Consider the following 8,609-nt stretch of genomic DNA (forward strand, 5'->3'; position numbering starts at 1 on the left):
GAAAAAGACTCTATAAATAGGGCTCTAAAGGTAGTGAGAAAAGTGAACTCTTTGGTGCATTATTCGTGAGCTTTATTGTAATATTTGTGAGAGTTTCTCTTTGTATTCAAGATCATAAGTATTCACGTGATCTTGTAGAATTATGTGTGTCTAGATTTTAGTGGTGAGCTTATACCATGTTCATGAGTGAATACACATTGTAATTTGAACACAGCATTTGTAGTCTTCGGGAGAAGATTTTTTACAAGCCTTGCGTCGGGAGGATGCAAGCACTCGCTGACCATTGAAGGGAGTTCAAGTGGTTGAGCGTTTCAATCAAGATCAGATTAGTGAAGAGAAGTACAACAAGTTGCGGCAAATCTCAAGAGGGAGTCTTGTTTTGTTTAAGTCAATGTTTTTGTACTTGTGATTCTTTATTAATTGGTTTTATTCTCTGGGCGTGGCCCCAAGGAGTAGGTTATCCGAAAGGGTTTCTGAACCTTGTAAAAATTCGCTGTGTTCTTTATTGTTTTGCACTGTCTTTTTATAGTGTTCAGTTTCTGTCGTGACAAGTTTGGTTTCTGTCCCGACAGAACTGTAATCTGTGTAAACAGTTAATTACCATTCCGCATTTTAATTAATTTACTTGGCTTAATTAATTTGGTAATTACTAAAAACGGAATTTCAATTGGTATCAGAGCGGGTCACTCATTTCTGAGTGTGATCTTGGTTTATTCCGTTTGTTGTTCTTGTTCTTGCAATATCTTTTTTCACAGAAGGAGGTTACATAACTCGCCCCCCTTTACTCAATGATTCAAACTATCCATATTGGAAAGTTCGAATGAGAGCCTTTATCAAATCTCAAGATGAAAAGGCTTGGAGAGCTGTTTTAAGTGGTTGGACTCCTCCAGCAGAAAGCGATGATATAACTAAGGTAAAATCTGAACTTGAATGGACTGATGCTGAAGATAAACTGTCCAGTTACAACAATAAAGCATTACATGCCATTTTTAATGGTGTTGGTGAAGGTTACATTAAATTGATTTCTTCATGTGTTTCGGCCAAAGATGCTTGGCAAATTCTTCAAACTCAATTTGAAGGAACTTGTAACGCCCTACTACCTTAGAGTCGTTACTAAGTGAGTTTAAAACAGAAACTGTGCATTTAATTGACTCTAAGTGGTTTCTAAAACCAAAAGTGTAAATAAATCAGAGTTTAAGGCTGTACTCTTCGAAAATGATTAGTTTCATTGAAAACGTTAAATGTAAAACGTCCGGGATCCCAAAATAAGGCTTACAAAATATTTACACTCAAAAATAGATTTACACTTGATCAGTTATCAAAAGAATGGTTTAATACAGCCATATACAAAAGTGCCCCCAACCAAAGCAGTCGGGCAGGCCGAACATGTACACGCCGCCCCCACGCTCTCCATACTCATGGCCGGTTGACTGACTCCTTTCTTTTACCTGCCACACGGAGCACCCGTGAGCCGAAGCCCAGCAAGAAAACCCAAATAGTACATAACATATGCAAATCATATAGCTGGCATAATTTACTGATAAATAGGAAAAACCATCATAATAAACAAGTACGGCCATGCCGCCCCAGAGGCCTTACCAAAGCTTGGGGTTTCAGTTCTCACCGCGAGGATAACTCATGTATCCCTTGGGTCCCACCCTGAATATAAGAATCCCATGTGCTGTGTGTTACTTTCGGCCCCACGGCCGTACCCAGCCTACGCCGCACTCGGCCCTTGCCGTTCATTTCATTATAATCACACATATAGTACATTCGAAATAATCATTCACACACATTATGATTCATTTAAGGTTAAACATTTGCACATAATACAATCTGGGGCCATGCCCTGAAATCACACAGTGGGGCCATGCCCTATTCTCGGGTGTTACGGTTTTCTTACCTTTAGATTCAGTAGCCTTGATCAACCTGACTCCTTGAGCACGATCTTACCCGAGCCTTAGCGCTTACCTAAGAAAAATCCACAAGTCCAAGTCATCACCAATCCTCAAGTCCATAACCTAGCCTCGGGACTAATCCCGAGCCCCCGGGAAGTCCTAGATCCCCAAAACAAAGTGGCGGAATCAAGCCCCAAACCCTAGGTAAAAATCCCTTCACAAAAGCCCAAAAATCCCCTCTGTGAACAGTGCAGCGCTACAGCGCTCAAAAGAGGGCGCTGTAGCGCTACAAGTAGAACCACCCTCACCAGAACAGGGCTAGCGCTACAACGCCCCCTGACTAGCGCTGTAGCGCTAGTTGCAGCAGACCAAAACCAAAAATCGCATCTTGCGATTTTCTTCCCCCATTTCAACCCCAAACTTGTCCAACTCTTTTCCAAGCCCAAAAACAAACTTATAAACACCTCACACTCACCCCAAGCACCCCATGAACTCAATCTCAAGCTCAAGCAACCCACAACTCAAAATCTAACTCAATGAACCCAAAAACCAGAAAATTACTCAAACAACAAGGATAGGGTCTTAGAAATCATACCGTGGGTGGAATTTCAACCTTGAACTGAACCCTAGGCCTCCTTGGCTTGCACCTTCACAACCTTGACCTGTTTTCCCCAAAAACCCCATCCATTTAGCTCAAAAACACAGCTCAAAACCAGATAAACCCTAAAACCGAAAACCTCAAGAACTTACCTCAAATCTCTGATGTGATCTTGCTAATCCCTTGCCAATCCTCAAGCCTAGCTTAGGATCCTTGATGCTCAGCTAACCCTAGCTTCCCACTGAGCTTAACCTCAAGAAAAATCAAGGGAAATGGTTGGGAGAGCCACAAACCGAATCTTCAAAGCCAAACCCTTCAGCTTTCCCTCTCTTTTCTTTTCTCTTCTTCTTTCTTTCTTTTCAGCCTATAACTTTTCTCTACTAAATCCACTAAGTGTAAAGACCTTCTTTATTTTATCTCTTGCAAGCCTAATGACCAAAATGCCCTTCCTTACTAAATCTAAACCTTTATGTCCATAAAGGGGCATTTTAGTCATATTACCCAAATTCCCACTAATTCCTCAAGTGTTCCTAATAATTCCCGCTCGCTACCCAATACCCGATTAATCATCAAATATATTCCCAGATTCTCAATTAAACTCCCCAGGCTTAACCCAGGCCGGGTACAGGTTCCCGCTTTGATTTTCCGCAATCCCGCTCATTCTAGGATCGTCTCGAGTCATAGATCACAGGTAACAACATAGTCAGGCCCAACATGGCCAAATTACAAATACGCTCAATCAGGTTTACATGCATACTAATTCACATAGTCATGCATCACAATTAATCAAATAGTCATATAACGTGCATTAAACCATATTCATGCATTAAACTCATAAAAGTCACACACAGAATTCCATTATGCCCTCCAGGCACACTACTCCAGGCCCTTAAGCCTTAATACTGAATTTGGGGTCGTTACAGAACTGCTGATGTCAAGCGTTCTAGGCTTGTTATGCTCACAACAAAATTTGAAAATTTGAAAATGAAACCCTCACTGAATTTTATGAGAAATTGTCAGATATTGCTAACGAATATTTTGCTCTTGGTGAAAAACTTGAAGAAAATGTTTTGGTTCGAAAAATTGTTAGAGTTCTCCCTGACAGGTTTCAGACAAAGCTAACTGCAATTGAAGAAGCAAAAGATCTGGACAAAATGAAAGTAGAGGAACTGATGGGTTCACTTCGAACTTTTGAGCTAAACCAAAAAATTAGACAAAAAGGTAAGACAGAGGAAATCAAGGAAAAATCTATTGCCTTGAAATCCTCTAAAGAAAAGAAGGAAAGTTCGGATGATGAGGATGATGAGATGGCTCTGTTGACAAAAAATTTCCAAAAATACATAAAGAAATTGGGAAACAAAAAGGCCATATCCAAAAACCCAAAAGGTAATTTTTCTAAACCCTTTGAGACTAATAAAAAGGGTATTCAGTGCAGGGAATGTGAAGGATTTGGACATATTCAATCTGAGTGTGCAAATACCTTAAAGAAAAAGAAAGTCATGACAGCCACATGGACTAATCAAGACTCTGAACAGAGTGATGAGGAGGAAAATAGTGTTGCCTTAACCTCTGTTCACAAAGGTATTGTTTTTTATTACAAGGATGTATTATGCCTTAATAATTCTGTTCAAAACAATGAGAATTCAGATAGTGATTCTGATGGTTCTGATTTAGATGAGGAGTCATTAAAAGAGTCTTATATAATAATGTATGATCAATTGCTGAAAGTATGTTCTGAGAATCGTCTAATGGCTGGCAATAATAAAAATTTTGTTAAAAAAATTGAAAATATTGAGATGATTATTGCTTCCAAAAATGATGAAATTGTTTCTTTGAATAAAGAAATTGAGTTTTTGCAAAAAGGTGTCAAAATGCTTAATCTTAGATCTGGAATTTTGGATGGTATTCTTTCTGTAGGAAAAAAGGTTGGTGACTACAGTGGATTAGGATCTAATGGATTTGAGTCCTCAAGAAAAACGGTTTTTGTAAAATCTATGAATTGTCCGTCTGTTGTGTCAACTAACCGTGTTGCAGGAACAAGTCACGATGCTGAGAGGACAGAGTTTCCATCTGTTGCAATAGATCTACAACTGAAGAAAATTTCTCCAAAAAGAAACATTGAACATTTTGTACCAGTTTGTCATTTTTGTGGGATGAAAGGTCACATAAGACCTAAGTGTTTTTCTCTGTTAAACTTGTTCAAAAAGAATTATGATAAACATTTTGGTGGTATGAATCAATTCTTGACCAAAAGAAATTCAAAATCAAAAACAGTATGGGTCAAGAAAGTTAACTCTGTTTGCTTGGCTACTTTTACCTGTCACAAAATGCATGCATCTAGTTCATGGTACTTTGATAGCGGTTGTTCGAGACATATGACAGGTAATGCCAACATACTTACCAACTTCAAATCCTTGAAGTGTGGAGTAGTAACTTTTGGGGATGGAATGACAGGAAATATTCTGGGTAAAGGTACTCTAAACATTGAAGGGTTACCGAAACTGAAAAATGTGCTTCTTGTTGATGGGCTGAAAGCCAACTTAATTAGCATAAGTCAAATTTGTGACCAAGGAATTTATGTTAATTTTTCACATGATGAGTGTAATGTTTTAAATCAAAATGGTGATATTATTCTCAAAGGCTCTCGTTCTTTGGATAATTGCTACACTCTCACACAAAAATTCACATGACATGCATCTTCATCAAGCTTTAATACCACTGACTTGTGGCATGAAAAACTTGGTCATATAAATTTCAAAAACTTGAAAAAGATTGCTAATGCAGGTCTCATCCGTGGTATACCCAAGTTGGGTAAAGAATCGCTTGGTAAGTGTGAATCATGCCAATTGGGAAAACAGTTGAAAATTTCCCATAAAGCATTGTCTGATGTTAATACTTCAAATGTGTTAGAATTATTGCATATGGATCTTATGGGTCCTATTCAAGTTGAAAGTATTAATGGCAAGAGATACATTTTTGTTTGTGTGGATGATTTTTCTAGATTTACTTGGGTAGATTTTTTAAGAGAGAAATCAGATACTTTTGAAGCTTTTCAAACTCTATGTACAAGATTGAGAGTTGAAAAAAATTGTAACATTGGAAAGATTGTACGAATAAGGAGTGATCATGGTAAGGAGTTCGAAAATTATGTTTATGATGATTATTGTAAAACATTTGGAATTTTGCATGAATTTTCTGCTCCCAAAACCCCTTAACAAAATGGGGTAGTGGAACGGAAAAATCGTACCTTGCAGGAAATGGCCAGAGTTATGCTTAACGGCAAAAAACTCACAAAGAAATTGTGGGCTGAAGCTATTAATACAGCTTGTTACACAATTAATCGTGTTTTTCTACGCCCAGGTACAAACAAAAGTCCTTATGAAATCTGGAAAGGTAGAAAACCCAATGTTAACTACTTTCATGTTTTTGGGTGTCTATGCTATATTCTTAGAGATCGTGAGAATCTAGGCAAATTTGATGTTAAGAGTGATATGGGAGTTTTTCTTGGTTATTCCACTAATAGTAGGGCTTATCGTGTCTATAATATGAGAACCCAAACTATTATGGAATCAGCTAATGTGGTTGTAGATGATTTTAAAGATTTTTCTGAGTACTCCCATGAGGAGGAAATTGGCAGGCTCATAGGTATGGCGGATCCGACAGCACAACTTTCGGAGGGGACAACAGCCACTGCTGACGTATCAAATGACAAGTCTGTCGAAACAACAACTGGGCAAACAGAGAAGGAAAATCCAGTTACTTCCTCTGACTCTGTTCAAAAAGAACCATCAACCAGAGTAAAAAAGAATCACCCTTCTGACCTTATTCTGGGAAATCTTGAAGAGAGTATGGTCACTCGAAAGAGGTATGTAAATTTGGTTCAATTTGTTTGTTTTACTTCCACTTTGGAACCTAAAAATGTGAAGGAGGCCTTAAATGATGAATCATGGATCAATGCTATGCAAGAAGAGTTAGATCAATTCACAAGGAATGAGGTATGGATTCTTGTCCCTAGACCGAGTCATACCAATGTTATAGGTACAAAGTGGATATTTAAAAACAAAATTGATGAACTTGGGACCATAATAAGAAATAAAGCTAGATTAGTTGCACAGGGGTACACTCAAGTTGAAGGAATTGATTTTGATGAGACATTTGCCCCTGTTGCAAGACTTGAATCCATAAGATTATTACTAGCTATTTCATGTGTTCTTGGTTTTAAATTGTTCCAAATGGATGTAAAATCCGCATTTCTAAATGGTCTTTTGAATGAGGAAGCTTATGTGGAACAGCCCAAAGGGTTTGAGGATCCTTACAATCCTAATCATGTTTTTAAATTGCAAAAAGCTTTGTATGGGCTGAAACAAGCCCCACGGGCTTGGTATGAGAGACTAACTCAATTTTTGGTCTCAAAGGGATACAAGAGAGGGGGAGTAGACAAAACACTGTTTATCAAAAATGTTGATGAAAATATTATGATAGCACAAATTTATGTTGATGATATAGTGTTCGATTCTACTAATGATTCTCTAGTGCAGGAATTTGTGAAACAAATGCAGGAAGAGTTTGAGATGAGCATGGTAGGAGAACTCAATTTCTTCCTAGGACTTCAAGTAAAGCAGTCTGATGAAGGAATTTTCATTTCACAAAGCAAGTATGCAAGAAGTCTTGTGAAAAGATTTAGACTCGATGCATCTAAACCTGCTAAAACTCCCATGGGTACCACGGTCAAATTGTCTAAAGATGAAAATGGGAAGAAAGTTGATCCAACTCTTTACAGGAATATGATTGGGAGTCACCTTTACTTAACTGCAAGTCGCCCTGACATAAGTTACAGTGTTGGAGTGTGTGCTCGTTTCCAAGGGAACCCCATGGAGTCTCATGTGACTGTTGTAAAAAGAACTATTCGTTACATCAATAGTACTCTTGATTTAGGCATTTGGTACTCCAAAGAAACAAATTCTAACCTTGTGTGTTATAGTGATGCAGATTGGGCAGGAAACACTGATGATCGAAAAAGCACAAGTGGTGGTTGTTTTTACTTAGGAAACAATTTGGTCTCCTGGCATAGTAAAAAACAAAACTCCATCTCCTTGTCAACAGCCGAAGCTGAGTACATTGCTGCTGGAAGCTGTTGTACTCAACTTTTGTGGATGAAACAAATGTTGGCAGACTATGGGTTTGATGTTAAAACATTAACCATTTTTTGTGATAATACAAGTGCTATTAATATCTCCAAAAATCTTGTTCAGCACTCTCGCACCAAACATATTGACATTCGTCATCATTTTATTAGGGAACTTGTTGAAAACAAAACATTGATTTTAGAATATGTTGAGACTAACAAACAAATTGCAGATATCTTTACTAAAGCCTTAGACACGGTCAGATTTGATTCCCTCAGGAAGTCCTTGGGGGTTTGTTTTATTTGAAATTGCCAATAATTTGATTATCTTGCCTTGCATATGTGTTTTTGAAAATCTCTTGTCCTGATTGGAAGAAATTTGATGAGCATATTTTTTTTGTATTTTAGAGAATGATCGTTATAAGTCCTATACTTTGTTGGAATACAAAACCATATTTGAAAAATTATAGATCATACAATTTATATTGGATCAAATCATTATCTTTGTATGAGCATTCCTAATCCAGTTTCTTTTTCAGGCTCCATTTTGGAAAAGAGCTACCTATACTGATGTGTGAAAGCCGACACTGAGTAAGTTGGTACCAGGTAATTAGCAATTATATTGGAGGATACTCTACCAGCGTAAAGGGCTACCATCAGTATAAGAGTTATAGCCTCCATTATGGTTACAATTGGAAAAAGGCTAAAAATCGCCAAATATGGGCAATGACCCTAGCTTTAAAAGGCCAAAAAGAAACGCCAAATTGCTTACACTTGCACACACATATGCCTGTTCTAGACTGTGTAAGATGGTTGTAAGACTCATACATATAATGAATTGACTCAAATATGTTTTGTGTGTGGTATGTTTTTAGAATTATGGTCTCTTAGTATTTGAAGTATAACTCATTTCTCTAATTTGTGAAAAATATGGTTATCTTGTTTCTTCTGAACAGGACTTGGGATTTACATGGACACATATGGTATG

Source organism: Humulus lupulus, chromosome X (genome assembly GCF_963169125.1).
Source record: "Humulus lupulus chromosome X, drHumLupu1.1, whole genome shotgun sequence".
NCBI lineage: Eukaryota > Viridiplantae > Streptophyta > Magnoliopsida > Rosales > Cannabaceae > Humulus > Humulus lupulus.